Source organism: Psammomys obesus, unplaced genomic scaffold (genome assembly GCF_907164565.1).
Source record: "Psammomys obesus unplaced genomic scaffold, mPsaObe1.curated_primary_1811, whole genome shotgun sequence".
Taxonomy (NCBI): Eukaryota; Metazoa; Chordata; class Mammalia; order Rodentia; family Muridae; genus Psammomys; species Psammomys obesus.
The window spans coordinates 5,858,400-5,874,381 of record NW_026590701.1 but is presented as its reverse complement, the minus strand read 5'-3'; the positions used below and the strand labels follow the sequence as shown (position 1 = coordinate 5,874,381).

Sequence of the window (15,982 nt, the reverse complement as noted above, 5' to 3'; positions counted from 1 at the left end):
CATATCAGATGTATTAATACTCCGTAATAAGCGCATGAAATTCACTTGATAGACCACACATCACTTTCAACTTCATCCACTTAGCAAACTATGGATCCTCTCTTCCCTTTAGCTCTGTCAGCCTTCTTCTTTCTCCACCCTCTACTCATTTTCTTCTTTCTCAGAATAGACCCTATGATTTATATAAGTACAAATCCTTTCAATGTTCTTATTTTTCTCTTTTTAGAAACCACAACTCTATAGGGAAAACTGAAAAACTTTTTGTAGGCTTTGAATCTTTACATCTGTGTAATAAAGTGAAAAATCCTACACAACAATCTGGAGCTCAGAACACCTGTATGTAGGCCATCAACTGTGCCAATTCTCCTACTGCACTTACCTGGTTAGCACTGTCCCCTTTCCCAGGATTTACTGCTGTATACTATGCCTCTCCTTGCCCTCTTCTCAAATTGTTCCATTTGCTGTCCTGGACTACCCCACAACTTTAATTTATGTGTCCACCTTCATATCACCAATTTAAAAATAAATTCTGTAATGTTCCCATTCCAAAATTACAAAAGATGCCCTATTCAATAAGGATATTTGCTCAACTATGTTAATAGCAGCTTTATTTGTAATAGCCAGAATCTTGAAACAACCTAGTTGTCCCTCAGTAGAGGAATGGATACAGAAATTGTGGTACATCTACACAATGGAATACTACTTAGCTATTAAAAACAAGGAAATCATGAAATCATGAACTAAAAGAGATCATCCTGAGTGAGATAACCCAGGAACAGAAAGACAGGCATGATACATACTCACTTATAAACGGACATTAGCCGTATAATATAGGATAGCCATCTACAGACCTAAAGACGCTAAGCAACAAGGAGGACCCTAGGGAGGATGCTTAAATCTCATCTAGAATGGCAAGACAGAAGCGGTGGAAGAGAGGAAACTGAATGGGAGCCTACGACAGAGGGTCCTCTGAAAGGATTCACCCAACGGGATGGAAGAAGATGCTGGGACTCACAGCCAAACTTTGGGCAGAGCACAGAAGATCTTATGGAGGAAGAAAGGCATGGGAATAAAGGGACATGGAGAGGACAGGATCCCCACAAGGAGACCAACAAAACTAAAAGATATGAGCCCAGGGGGTCTTTCAGAGTCTGATGCACCAAGGGGGGACCATGCATGGAGAGGACCTAGGCCTCCTACTCAGATGTGACTTATTGGTAGCTAAGTCTCTATGTGGATCTCTGAGTGAGGGGAGCAGGGGATGCCTCTATCATGAACTCAGTGACTGCTCTCTGATCACTCTCCCCTGATGATGCAGCCTTGTCAGGCCATGGAGGAAGAAGATCCCAGCAGTCCTGATGAGACTTAACAAGCCATGGACAGATGGCAATAGTGGAGAACTCCCCTTTTCAGTGGAATAGGGGAAGGGGATGAGGGAGAAGAGGGAGGGTATGTAGAACTGGGGGGAGTTGAGGATGGTGGCTTCAGTTGGGATATATAATGAATAAATTGTGAAGAAAAAAATTAAAATTAAAAAAAATTACAAACTGATCTACATCAAACACAGTGCACCCATTCCTAACCTAAGGAACTCCTGTTTGCCATCAACCGGTTCCTTCTTACCCCTTACCTTCCAGAGCTCCCTTAGAAAGGATTTTCCAAAGTTATACTTCCTTCACTGTCTGTTGCTCTTTCCTGCAGGATACATGAGCTTCTCTACTTCTGTCTTTATACTGCTGTGTCCATATTTCCCAGAACTGGTATGGTACATGGTAACTAACCTGCTCATTTAGCTAATGTCTGCAGGTTTTTGTTAATCTGTTAATTCTGATAGCAGAGACCTCACCTATCTTCATCAATTCCAAATCAAATAATGCTTAACTTCGTGCCTACCACATGGTAGATTTTAAAATGTAAGGCTGTTGAATAAGTGAATAAATAATAGTTCTTAAGAAAACCTTTTTTTGAAAGTGGGTGAGAGAAATATGTATTATAGAGTACTGAAATGAACATGGAAATAAAAATCAGAGTAAGCATCATATTCTGATTAACTACACTAAAGAGCACATCTTATCACAAATGGTTACTAATAGCTGATAAAAATTATATCATTACAGAAAAAGAGGTTTCTGAATGGATCTTGAAAGACTCAATTTTTATGATTTTTTGTATCTTTGATCCAAGATGCAAAGAACACAGATGCCAACACAGACTACTATACCTAGCAAAGTTTTCAATCAACATAGATGGAGAAAACAAAATATTCCATGATAAAACTAAATTTAAGCAAAGTCTACACAGCAAACCAGCCCTACAGAAGATACTAGAAGGAAAACTCCAATCCAATGAAAACAACTACACCCAAGAAAACATAGAAAAAAAAGAAAACAAGCAATAAAACACAGTAACACCACCAACTCCACAATAAAAGAAACTAACTTTCATTGATCACTATTATCTATCAACATCAATGGACTCAACACTCCAATAAAAAGACACAGACTAACAAAATGGTTGCAGAATCAGGATCCAACATTCTGCTGAATCCAAGAAACACACCTCTGCAACAAATGTAAACACTACCTCAGAGTAAAGGGCTGGAAAAATGTTTTTCAAACAATTGGACCCAGAAAAATAGCTGGGTTAGCTATCCTAATACCTAATAAAATAGACTTTCAACCACAATTAATCAAAAAAGATGAGGAGGGACTCTTCATTCTCATCAAAGGAAATATCCACCAGGAGGACATCACAGTTTTTAACATACGCTCCAAACACAAGAGCACCTGCATTTGTAAAAGAAACATTATTAACTCTGAAATCACACATAGATCCCAACACCTTAATAGTGGAAGACTTCAATACTCCACTCTCACCAAGGGACAAATCATCTAGACAGAAGCTAAATAGAGAAATAAAGGCATTTACAGAGGTTCTAAATAAAATGGACCTAATAGACATCTACAGAACTTTTCACCCAAATTCAAAAGTGTATACCTTCTTTTCAGCATCTCATGGAATCTTCTCCAAAATAGACCATATAGTTGGTCACAAAGCAACAGATACAAGAAGATTGAAATAATCCATTGTATTCTATCTGACCACCATAGACTAAAGCTAGACCTCAACAACAAGAGAAATAGCAAAACATACACATGGAAACTGAACAATTACCTACTCAGTGACAGCTGGGTTAGGGAAAAAATAAAGAAATAAATTAAAGACTTCATATAATTCAATGAAAATGAAAGCACAACATACCCAAACTTATGGGACACAATGAAAGCAGTGCTAAGAGGAAAGTTCATAGCACTAAGTGCCTTCAAGAAGAAATTTGAAACATCTCATACAAGAAAATTAAGGCTCACCTGAAAGCCCTAGAACAACAACAACCAAAAAAAGCAGACACACCCAAGAGGAGTAGACAGCTGGAAAGAATGAAATTCAGGGCTGAAATCAATAAATTAAAAACAAATAAAACAATTCAAAGAATCAATGAAACCAAGAGCTGCTTCTTTGAGAAAAATCAACAAGATAGAAAAACCCTTAGCCAAACTAATTAAAAGGCAAAGAGAAACTATCCAAATCAGCAAAATCAGAAAGGAAAAGGGGAAAATAACAACAGACATTGAGGAAATCCAAACAATCATTAGGTCTTACTACAAAAGCCTATATGCCACAAAATTTGAAAATCTAAAGGAAATGGACATTTTTCTTGTCAAATTCCATTTCCCAAAATTAAATCAAGATCAGGTAAAAAGATTGAATAGTCCTATATCCCCAAAGAAAGTAGAAGCAATCATCAAAGTCTCCCTTCCAGAAAAAGCCCAGGGCCAGTACAGAATTCTACCAGACCTTCAAAGAAGAGCTAACTCCAATTCTCTTCAAATGATTCCACAAAATAGAAACAGAAGAACTATTACCAAACTCATTCAATTAAGCCACAGTCACCTTCATACTTAAATCACATAAAGACCCAACAAAAAAAGAAAATATCAGACCTATCTCTCTTATGAACCTTGATGCAAAAATATTCAATAAAGTACTAGCAAACAGAACCAAAGAACAAATAGATGTCATCCATCATGACCAAGTAGGCTTCATCCCAGGCATACAGGGGTGGTTCAATACACCGAAGTCCATCAATGTAATCCACCATATAAACTAACTGAAGGAGAAAAACCACATGATTATCTCCTTAGATGCCAAAAAAAGCACGTGACAAAATGCAACATCCATTCATGTTTATAGTCCTGAAGAGATCAAGGATACAAGGCACATACCTAAAGATTGTAAAGACGGTATACAGCAAGCCTATAGCCAACATCAAACTAAACAGAGAGAAACTTAAATCAATCCCACTGAAATCAGGGACCAGGCAAGACTGTCAACTTTCTCCATATCTCTTCAACATAGTACTTGAAGTCCTAGCTGGAGCAATAAGACAACTAAAGGAGATCAAGGGGATACAAAGGAAAGGAAGAAGTCAAAGTTTCACTATTTGCAGATGATATGATGGTTTACATGAGTGACCCCAAAAATTTAACCAGAGAATTACTTCAGCTGATAAACACCTTAAGCAAAGTGGCTGAATAAAAAATTAACTCAAAAAATTATGAAGCCCTCCTGTATACTAAAGACAAAAGGGCTGAGAAAGAAATTAGGGAAACAACACCCTTCACAACAGTCACTAATAACATAAAGTACCTTGGTGTGACTCTAACCAAGCAAGTGAAGGACCTGTTTGAAAAAAAAAAACAAAAAAACTTCAAGTCTCTGAAGAAAGAAATTGAAGAAGATATCAAAAGATGGAAAGATCTTCTGTGCTCATGGATCGTTAGAATTAACATAGTGAAAATGGCCATCTTTCCAAAAGCAATCTACAGATTCAATGCAATTCCCATCAAAATACCAACAAAGTTGTTTACAGACCGTGAAAGAAAAATTCTCAACTTCATATGGAAAAACAAAAACCCAGAATTGCCAAAACAATCCTGTATAACAGATCAACTGGAGATATCTCCATCCCTGATCTCAAGCCGTACTACAAAGCAATGGTAATAAAAACTGCATGATATTGGCCTAGAAACAGAATGGTGGCTCAATGGAACCAAATAGAAGACCCAGAAATAAACCCACAATTATGGATACTTGATTTTTGACAAAGAAACCAGAACCACACAATGGAAAAAAGACAGCATCTTCAACAAATGGTGCTGGTCTAAGTGAATGTCTACATGTAGAAAAATGCAAATAGATCCATATTTATTACCCTGCACAAAATTAAATTCCAAGTGGATCAAAACCTCAACATAAAACCAGATACACTTAATCAGTTAGAAGCAAAAGTGGGACGAGCCTAGAACTCATTGGCACAGGAGCAACTTTCTGAACAGAACACCAACAGCACAGGCTCTAAGATCAACAATCAATAAATGGGACCTCATGAAACTGAAAAGCTTCTGTAAAGCAAAGGACTCTGTCATCAGAACAAAATGATAGCCTACAGACTGGGAAAGGATCTCCACCAACCCCATATCTGACAAAGGTCTAATATCCAGAATATATAAAGAACTAAAAAACTTAAAAAGCAACAAATCAAGTAATCCAATTAAAAAATGCTGTACAGAGCCAAACAGAGAATTCTCTGCAAATGAATATAGAATGGAGAGAAACACTTAATTAAATGCTTAACATCCTTAGTCATCAGGAAAATGCAAATCAAAACGACCCTGAGATTTCACCTTACACCCATCAAAATGGCTAAAAACAAAAACTCAAATGACAATGCATGCTGGAAAGGATGTGGAGAAAGGGGTACCCTCCTCCATTGCTGGTGGGAATGTAGACTTATACAACCACTTTGGAAATCCATCTGGCACTTTCTCCAACAATTAGGAATAGTGCTTCCTCAAGATCCGGGTATACCACTCCTAGGCATATATCCAAAAGAAGCTCAAGTACACAACAAGGACATTTGCTCAACCATGCTCATAGCAGATTTATTTGTAATTTCCTGAACCTGTAAACAACTCATATGCCCCTCAAGGAGGAATGGATACAGAAATTGTGGTATATTTGCATTTAAAAACAAGGAAATCATGAAATTTGCAGGCAAATGGTGGGATCTAGAAAAGATCATCCTGAGTGAGGTATCCCAGCAGCAGAAAGACACATACAGTATATACTTACTTATAAGTCATATTAGACATACAATATAGGATAAACACAATAAAATTTGTTCACCTAATAAAGCTAAGCAAGAAGGAGGATCTTGGGTAAGATGATCAGTCCTTACTCAGAAAGACAAATGGGATGGTCATTGGAAGGAGAAAACAGGGAACAGGACAGGAGCCTTACCACAGAGGACCTCTGAAAGACTATGCAGCAGTGTATCAAAGCAGATGCTGAGATTCATAACCAAACTTTAGACAATGTGCAGGGAACCATAGGAAAGAACGGGGAGATAGTAAGACCTGGAAAGGACAGAGCTCCACAAGGAGAGCAACAGAATAAAAAACTCTGGACATAGGGGTCTTTTCTGAGAGTGATACTCCAACCAAGGGCCATTCATGGTCTTTGTACCCCCTAGTACTCCTGTTCAGATGTAGCCCATGGCAGCTCAGTGTCCAAGTGGGTTCCCTAGTAAGGGGAACAGGGACTGTCTCTGACATGAACTCAGTGGCTGGCTCTTTGATCACCTCCCCCTGAGGGAGGAGCAGCCTTGTCAGGCCACAGAGGAGGACAATGCAGCCAGTCCTGATGAAAACTGATAGGCTAGGATCAGATAGAAGGGGAGCAGGACCTCCCCTATCAGTGGTCTTGGAGAGGGGCATGGGTGGATATGAGGGAGAGAAGGTGGGACTGGAAGGGAATGAGGGAGGGGGCTACAGCTGGGATACATAATGAATAAACTGTAATTATTATAAAAATAAAAATTTAATTTAAAAAATTCCATCTGCTTACTAACTGCTTCATCCTCTGTTAAGCTGCGTACTCCTTAAGAGTAAAAGAAACTGTCATTTTTAGTAAGTAACTGATTACTTAGTGGCAACAGTAAATGGTATTCTACATAACAGCAAATGTTTATGCATTTTGTTTAATTAATTAGCACTCATGGTTTAAAAAATTAGATGCATATAATTAAGCTCCTAATTATATGAACATTTGAGCCACAGAATTATTTTCACTATATATAGTTACTATATTTTTAATGTGCTTTTACTATCATTCTAAAATAATACTTTCGAAATGACCTTTTAAAAATGAAGTCATCTTTTTAAAACTGATTTATTATGTATTTAATCTTCAGATACTTTTTTTTTTTTTTACCAAGTTAGAAGATACCAATTCGATGAAAAAAAGTTTGTTACTAAGCATAGGAGGACATTTAATATTCACCTCTTTTCTTTTTGTAGCCCCTCACTTGCCTGTTCCCTAATAGGGTAACTAAACTTCCCTCATGTTCACCTGCCCTGCAGCTGGCTCACTCTCTCTCCTGTCCTTCAGATCTTACATCAGCCACTACCTTCCCAATAAGCAGATGACCGCCTTGGCCATCTTATCTAAAATCAGCCTGCTCTCCTCTTCCACAGCATTCTTCCACCATCCCCATCATGGTGCTGTTTGGAATTTCCTAACACACAGCATACCTTCTATTATTGTGTCTTATTGTTGTATTTCTTCTTCACTAAAATGGAAGCCCTACACCACAAAGGCCCTTTTCTTTTATGTCTCCTGTAAGCCAGGCTGTGGTCAAACTCCATATTGTAAGATGAGATTGACTGAATTCTCAGTCCTCCCACCTCTGCCCCGAAGAGCTCTCATTCAAGTGTGTTACCAAGCTTCGCTTAAAGGCTGAAATTTTTGTCCACTTCATTTACTAATGTCCCAAAGACTTTAAAACCATAACTAACGTGCAAATAATACTTTTAAAAATACTTACAAATACTGAAAGAAAATGTTAAAAAATTAAGCAGAAAAATTCAAATTACTTCAACAATGAATTCTATCAAATATTTTAAAAAGAAATATGTCTTCTTAGCAAGAATTGTCTGCAACTAAACATACAAGACACACTTGAAACTATCTGTAATCAAGTAGATTGTATAAAATCTAAAAAATTTACTTAAAGCAGAGAAACAAACATAAATTCTGAATATGAAGAAAAAGAAATGATTGGAATGAAGGTTTCAAGAAAGGAGTTCCAATTCAAACAGGAGCAGATTAAAGAAAGAATCAGTGAATCTGAAACAAAGGCATCTGAATCATCTTAGAAATTAAAAGGCTGAGGGAAGGTGGGCAGGGCCTAAGGAACTATAGAAACACCACCAGTCAAACCAATATATATGTTCTAAGAGTCTGAGACAAGACAGAGAACAAGAGAGAAGCTTTATCTAAAGAAATCCAGGCTCAATTTTTAACAGATTTAGGAAAGACAGAGGTCTATGACTCCAAGGGACCCAGTAAAGTGGAGGATGACATCCAGCTCAGAGAAACTCCTCAGGAAAACTTGTTATGAACAATCTGTCAAAACATAAACATGTAATCCTCAAAGTAGCAAGAGAAAGGATATTAGCACATACAGAGAGCTTCCCATAAGTTTATAAATAAATTTCTTGACTGAGAAGAATCTTACAAGCTACCGAAACAAAAACTATCAACTAAGAATTTTGTATCTGGCAAAACTGATCTTCAAAGATGAGAAAGAAGAGCTGATGAGCTATCTCAGAAGGTAAAGGGATTACAGGCAGGCCTGATGATCAGAGTTTGTTTTCTGGGATCTACATGGTGGAAAGAGAGAACTCACTCCTTCAAGTTGTTCTCTGACCTTCCCACACATGCCTGCAACATCTCACATGCATGTTTGTTCACGTAAAATTATAGGCACAAACGATAGGCAAATAAAACATAATTAAAATGTTTGAAATGTGGAAAAAAATTGGACCTCCCCAAACATGCAAAACTACAAGGAGTACATTACTACAGCACTCTTTGAACTAGATATGCTACAGAAAGCCTTTAGGCTAAAATGAAAAGGTGCCAGACAGTGTACCTGAAGCTGCAAGAAAATGTAAGGTTTTTACAGTAAATACCTTGCATGGACAAATCTATAAAACAACATTATCATTATTTTAGTTTACAACTCATTTAAAGACTTCACCACAGTATGAAATATGTACATAAAACATTTACAGGGTTCCGTGGGTAAAATGTCTGCTGCTCAAGCTGGACGACCTGAGGTGATTTCCCAGAACCATTGTAAGGGTGTGTTGGTATAATGTTATTTTTTAATGTATACACCTTACCCTTGTTCATTTAAATACTGATTTTCCCCACCCCACCCCAATCTGGTTTCAATCCAGATATTGCATTGTAATACTCATTCTAAGCATCCTGTCTCAACTCTTGTGTAAATAGGAACAAAATAAAGCAACTAGACACAATGTTGAGCAGGGAGGAGCCAGAGGACAGGAAAGAGGGGAGGAGCCAGAAGGCGGGAGAGGAGTGGGAGAAGAAGGAGGAGAAGGGGGAGAGGAGAGCTGAGAGCAGAGCTGGAGGAGAGATCTTGGAGGATGTGGAGCATGAGCCAAACCTAAGATTTCACAAAAAGCAAGTATAATGTGGGATATCTAAATGTTAGGAAACTGAGGGCTTGGAGGTTTAGGAGGGAGTAAATATTGCCCAGCATTGTGTTCTAGGTTAACTAAAAACCCAGTCTCTGTGTGGTGATTTGGTTATACAGCTGTTTAAGATTAGCAGCAAGCTTTACTAGAAGATAAACCAATAGGAAATATTAAAAACCCCTACAACAGGGTGGAAGAGAAAACCAAATCCACAGAATTATCCCAGACCTCCACAAACACACCATGACATGTGTGCCCAGGCATGCACATCACACAAACACATAAATGCTACTAATACAACTAATAATAGCAATATAACATTAATAATAATTACAAAATGAATATATTTTAAAAGATGCAATTTATGATAATAGGTATATAATTTATAAAGATTTCATTTGTGGCATCAATAACATTAAGTTTGAGACTTAGAGTTTCTATTGTTGATGAAACACCATCCATAGCTCTGTTCACTGAAGAAAGTCAGGAATGAAAATCAAACAGGACAGGAATATGTAGGCAGAAACTGATGGAGAGGCCATGGAGCTGTGCTGCGTACTGGTTTTCTCAGCCTGCTTTTTTATAGAGCCTAGGATCACCAGGCCAGGGATGACACCACCCACTATGGGTTGGGCCCTTCTTCATCAATCACTAATTATGAAAATGCCTACAGCTGGAGGTATTTTCTTAGGGAGGTGTTTTCTTAATTGAGGTTTCCTCCTTTAGAAAACTCTAGTTTGTGTCAAGTTGATATAAGACAAGCCAGCACAGTGGGATATTATGTGTAGTTGAATTAAGTTATCATTTGAAAATAATTGCAATATTCTGTTCATAATGCATTTTATTTTTATAGTTTATTTATTTATTCATTACAATTTATTTACTTTGTATCCTGCCTGTAGTCTCCTCTATCTCCTCCCAGTCCCACCCACCCTCCCCCTTTTCCCCCTATGCTCCTTCCCTAGTCCACTGATAGGGGAGGACCTCCTTCCTTCTAGCCGACCCTAGCCTATCAAGTCTCATCAGGACTGGCTGCATCATCTTCTTCTGTGGCCTGTCAATGCTGTACCTCCAGGGGGAGGTGATCAAAGAGCCAGCCTCTGAGTTCATGTCAGAGACAGTCCTTGTACCCATTACTAGGGCACCTACTTATAAACTGGGCAAGGGGTCTCCATACATGGTCCTTGGTTGGAGTAGAGAATTCTCAACAGAGGAATATCAAATGGCAGAGAAAAACTTAAAGAAATGCTCAAAGTCCTTAGTCATCCAAGAAATGCAAATCAAAATGACCCTGACATTCCACCTCATATCCATCAGAATGGCTAAGATCAAAAATTCAAGGGATGATGCATGCTGGAGAGGATGTGCAGAAAGGGGTACCTTCCTCCTTTGCTGGTGGAAATGTAAACTTGTACAACCACTTTGGAAATCAATCTGGTGCTATCTCAGAAAATTAGGAATAGTGCTACCTCAAGATCCAGCTATACCACTCCTGGGCATATAGCTGAAAGATGCTAAGCCAAACAAGGACTTTTGCTCAACTATGTTCATAGTAGCATTATTCATAATTGCCAGAATCTGGAACCAACCTAGATGTCCCACAACTAAAGAATGGATGCAGAAATTATGGTACATTTACACAATGGAACACTACCCAGCAATTAAAAACAAGAAAATCATGACATTTTCAGGCAAATGGTGGAAACTAGAAAATATCCTGAGTTAGGTAACCCAGAAGCAGAATGACACATACTCACTTCTAAGTGAATATTAGATACATAATATAGGATAAACATACCAAAATCTATAGTCTTAAAGAAGCTAAACATCAAAGAGGACCCTAGGGAAGAGGCTGAAGCTTCACTTAGAAAGGCAAATAGGATAGACATCTGAAGTAGGGGAAGAGAAGGAACAGGATAGGGACCTTCCACAGGGGTCCTCTGAAAGACTCTACCCGGCAGGAGATACATAGCCAAACTTTGGGCAGAGTTCAGGAAACCTTATAGAAGAAGAGGGGAATAGAAAAACCTGGAGGGGACAGAAACTCCACAAGGAGACCAACAGAGCCAAAAAACATGGGCCCGGGAGGGGGTGCTGCAGAAACCAATATTCCAATAATTGCAAATTTTAAATGGCAAGGAGGTGTATATGGGATGGTTTGGAGGGTATAAATGGAAGGTAGAAGTCTTGTAATTATATTATAAACTCAAAAATTTTACAGTATAAGAAAATAAGCTCACAGAGTCCAAGGTGACAAATAATTTCCACAGTAACTACAGAGAAACTATAAAAATAGATAGAAAAGGAAATGAGAGTGAAATGCAAACAAAATGCTTTTTACTGGACACAAAATTTGGTAGAAATAGAGGAAATGAGAAGACTGTCATACCAAAACCACTTTCTTCAAAAGCAATTGTATGTCTTTTCCTATTGTTGGGAGCGGATTAAAGGAACTTATCTTAAGTGTCGCCATTTTGACTTCAAACTCCATTTTACCTAAGTTGACCAACTCCCTCTCTAACCAATGATACTTCCCCAAAGCATGCCTGTTACCAACCTTCTCTCTAAGCAACAATAGCTACCAAAAACATAACGCCTAATCTAACAACAGAAAGAACAAATGAATTTGATTGGTGGGGCATAAACACTTACATTCAATGTCAATGACTGAACACTTTGAAAAGTCCCTCATGAGTTCTGATTGAGGAACATTATGGCTGCAACTTTTCCCAGGTTTTATGCTTATAAACCCTGCTTCTGCCACTGCTCCTGGATGCCAGAAGAAACCAGGGTTCCAAGTCCTTGTCTGGTGGTCCTGATCAGTTAGTGACTCTGCTTATGTGCTGGGAATATCAAAAGATTTCGTTGTTTTCGTGTCCACTGGGGTTTGTTCTCCCCTCCTCCTGGCGCACAATGGACCTGGAGTAACACTATCAGTATTTGATGTGAGATAGTAGAGGAAGGGAGAAGAGAAAAGAAGGAGGAGGGGAGAAGAGGAAGAGAGAGAGGAGGAAGATGAGATGATAATGATGATTATGAGGAGGAGGAGGAAGGTGTGGGTTAGCTATGACAATGTCAAATAAAATAAACTTTACATCCAAAACTTCTATGTTTGTGTGTATGTGTGTGTGTGTGTGTGTGTGTGTGTGAGAGAGAGAGAGAGAGAGAGAGAGAGGCAGAGAGACAGAGAGAGAGAACACTGACCAACAGGGAATAGCAATTATAAACATAAGTGCATCAAGCATAGGAATTATAAAACATACTAACACTGGCTGAACTCAGGGGAGAAATCAACAGCCCTATAACAACAACCTTTTTTTAGATTTCAGGCCACATAAACAATAAAGCAGTTTAAAAGAAGCCCTGTACAGTTATGTACCCAAATAAGCAGGCATTCATCTTTATTCCATTCAATTTACTTTATACTGATTGGAGAAATGGGGAGATCTATGTACATTCTTCTTTAAAAGAATTTTGCACTCCACCATTAATTTTTTCCCTTTAAAATCACAGGCAAAAATTCCTTGTTTAAAATAAATGTTGAGAGGAGAGCTGGGATTGAGAGAGGTAATATGGGAAGAGATAGCTAGAACTGAAAGGCATTTGAGGGGTAGAACTGAAAAAAATCATAATACAACCCATCACTTTGTATTCTAAATAAAATAATAAATAAATATATACAATAAATAAATGATAAAACCAAAGAAAGGCTATCATTCCTTAGAAAACATGTCTGTCTTCTAAAACTGGCAGTTGTAAGAAACCCCCAAGCCCACAAAACTCATCAGCTATTTTTTAAGTTTCAGTATAAAAGTGTGAGTGAAGGATGACTGCAGCATGGAATAACAATGTGCTTCCGGACAGCGATCAGAACTGAGCTTTGTAAGGAACGTCTTGTGCCTGGCGCTTGCCGCCCCACGTCCTATAAGGATGGCAGCTGGTTTACAGTTTGGACCACACCACTGTGTAAGTGTGAGGGATATTTCCAGAACCAGAATCACAAACCCAAATGTCCGCAGGGATGAATGGGGTAGAATGCATCAGAGAAATAAGCGGGTGGAGGTTGCATTGTGCCTAAACAGAGAGAGTTTACTACATCCAAATTGGCCAAAACCTTCCTAGCTTTTAAGGAAATGTGAGGCCTCTGAAAATGTTTGCAAAAACGGTTAATTATAAAATATCAGTAAATTATTTTCAAGGACTTAAGTGATGCAAATAAACATATCCAAAAGTCCAACTTCAACTCTTAAACTATCAATGAGGAGTTCTACATGAGGCTTTGTGTTCTTTATCAAGCAGTGGCAGGAAACACAAGCCTTCCCACTTTGTAATCATTCCCAGATAAAGGAAAACGCTGTGGCCAAAACTCACTGGGGTTTGTTTCCTATGTCCCAAGTACCCAGTGTGCTTGTACATTATTTCCATCCTCGTACCATTTTATGATCATAAGAAACTTCTTAGAAAGGCACTTCAAAACCTCTAATTTCAGGGAACTTTGGGGATTGGAGTATTTCTGAAATCATAATGTGTAAGTAATAGAGTCAAGGAGCAAACAATGTCAAAATTCATCTTAGAAATTAGGTGTTCAATGACAGACCACTTCAGTTCAAAAGAACCATGTTCCAAACCTGTGATCCATACTGGAAAACTGTTTCCCACTAACTGCTCGAAAGCTGTTAGGCTTCTGCTTAGATCTATGGATAACTATTTCCTATTACCAGGGAAAATAATTGTATGCTAGCTATCACCTTTCAAATTATCAATTCATAAAGAAAACTAATGACAGAACTGATGCTTATTTATAAAACCTTAAAAACAACATTGCAGAAATAACTAAAATACTTTGTATCAAACCTACATAATTTACACAAAATAACTATATTCTGAAGTATATTTGAATTTTCAAATGTTGTTCATTATGAAAATTAGCATCACCTAAATGTACCTTCAAATATTTTCTATTTGACAGATACAAGTTACTTTTCAAAGAATATAGGCACAAAAATATATTAGGCTGCCAAAGTGTATTTGAAAAAAGGATGATGCTATGCCATTAGGTGATGTACACACACACACACACACACACACACACACACACACACACACACACAGCTTGTCTTCAAGATCATCAAATCAAATCAAATGTAATAGTTTCCTTTGTATTTTTGTCCCCAGCCATGGCAAGTAAAATGGGACAAAAAAAGATAAAAAGTAAACTTTCTCATGCGAGACATAATATCCATGAACACATTATCTTTGAAAGCTTTCATATCTTTGTATTTTCCCACTTTAAAACGATTCTATTTTATAGTAGAATGAAGTCAAAATGGGAAAGGTAACGTGCACCCTTGTTCTTCTGTCAATTTGGCATTTAGGCCTTGGGAAATCTATGAACCTTGTCAACTTTGCCACCTATCTTTAGTAAAGCTAGAACATAATGCAAAATATTCAAATACCAAAGCATAGAATATGGACCGGTATTATGCAATAGAAGAAAAAAAATCATAGCATGATAGATAGGGAAAAACATTCAAAATCTGGAAAAAGACATCAGAAATTGAACTTAGGAACGATTTAGGCAGAAATGTTAGCACTTTCACATAGCTAACAGGGAACACAAAGCACCTCATTTCTTGTGCTGAAGCTCCTGGACTGGTGCAAATCATAAAATTTGAGAGATTAAGAACAAACGGAAGATCAGTTATTTCACCAAGAAACTCGTGAAGACGTTTATGGTTCCAAATATATATAAATAATATATATTATAGAATAAAAATATATAAATATTTTTTATAAAATTAAATATAAAATTACATGAGAGCACACATGTAATTTTAGAGTCACCGCTCGCTCATTCTTTCAAGGCGCGCGGGCCAATTCCAAAACTACTTTTAGTCTCCTAATGGAAATTTCAGCAAGGTCCAAAAGCAGAAAGTCCTTCAGTGTGGGGTAACTAAGGCACCCGTGCCCTCTCCTCTGCAGACCCATCTACAGACCATGGCGCTGCACAGGCCGCTAGCCTTCCCCTCTGGAAGCTGAGACGCCACAGGTCGCCAGTCCGCGCACATCCAGGCCCGCCGCGCTCTCCCGCACTCACTTTGCCGGCGGGCGTTCTGAGGTCTGCTCGCTCTCAGGGTGGGCTCACAGTGTGTGGCCACACCAGTTCCTCATCCGACCCGACCCGGGCGCTCCGGTTCCTTCAGCGCCTGGAGGCTGGTGGCGCGGGGCGGGGCGCCATGGCACCTCCCCGGGCAGACGCAGGTCAGCAGAGCTGCTGTCAGAGTCCAGCTGGATGAGCAGGGCCTGGGCCTCGACCCAGCCCAGGTGCTCCTGAGCCCTGGCCAAGCCTCCCGTGC

General features: G+C 38.6%; 1 protein-coding gene across 1 annotated transcript in view; it reads right to left on the bottom strand.

Moving 5' to 3' along the window:
• Myo3a (myosin IIIA) overlaps window positions 1–15,766 on the bottom strand; it is a 206,125-nt gene extending 190,359 nt beyond the window's left edge. Inside the window, exon 1 of the mRNA XM_055608590.1 lies at window positions 15,724–15,766. The gene's annotated coding sequence lies outside the window, so the exon portion shown is untranslated. The remainder of the gene's footprint in view (window positions 1–15,723) is intronic.
• Window positions 15,767–15,982: the final 216 nt, after the last annotated feature.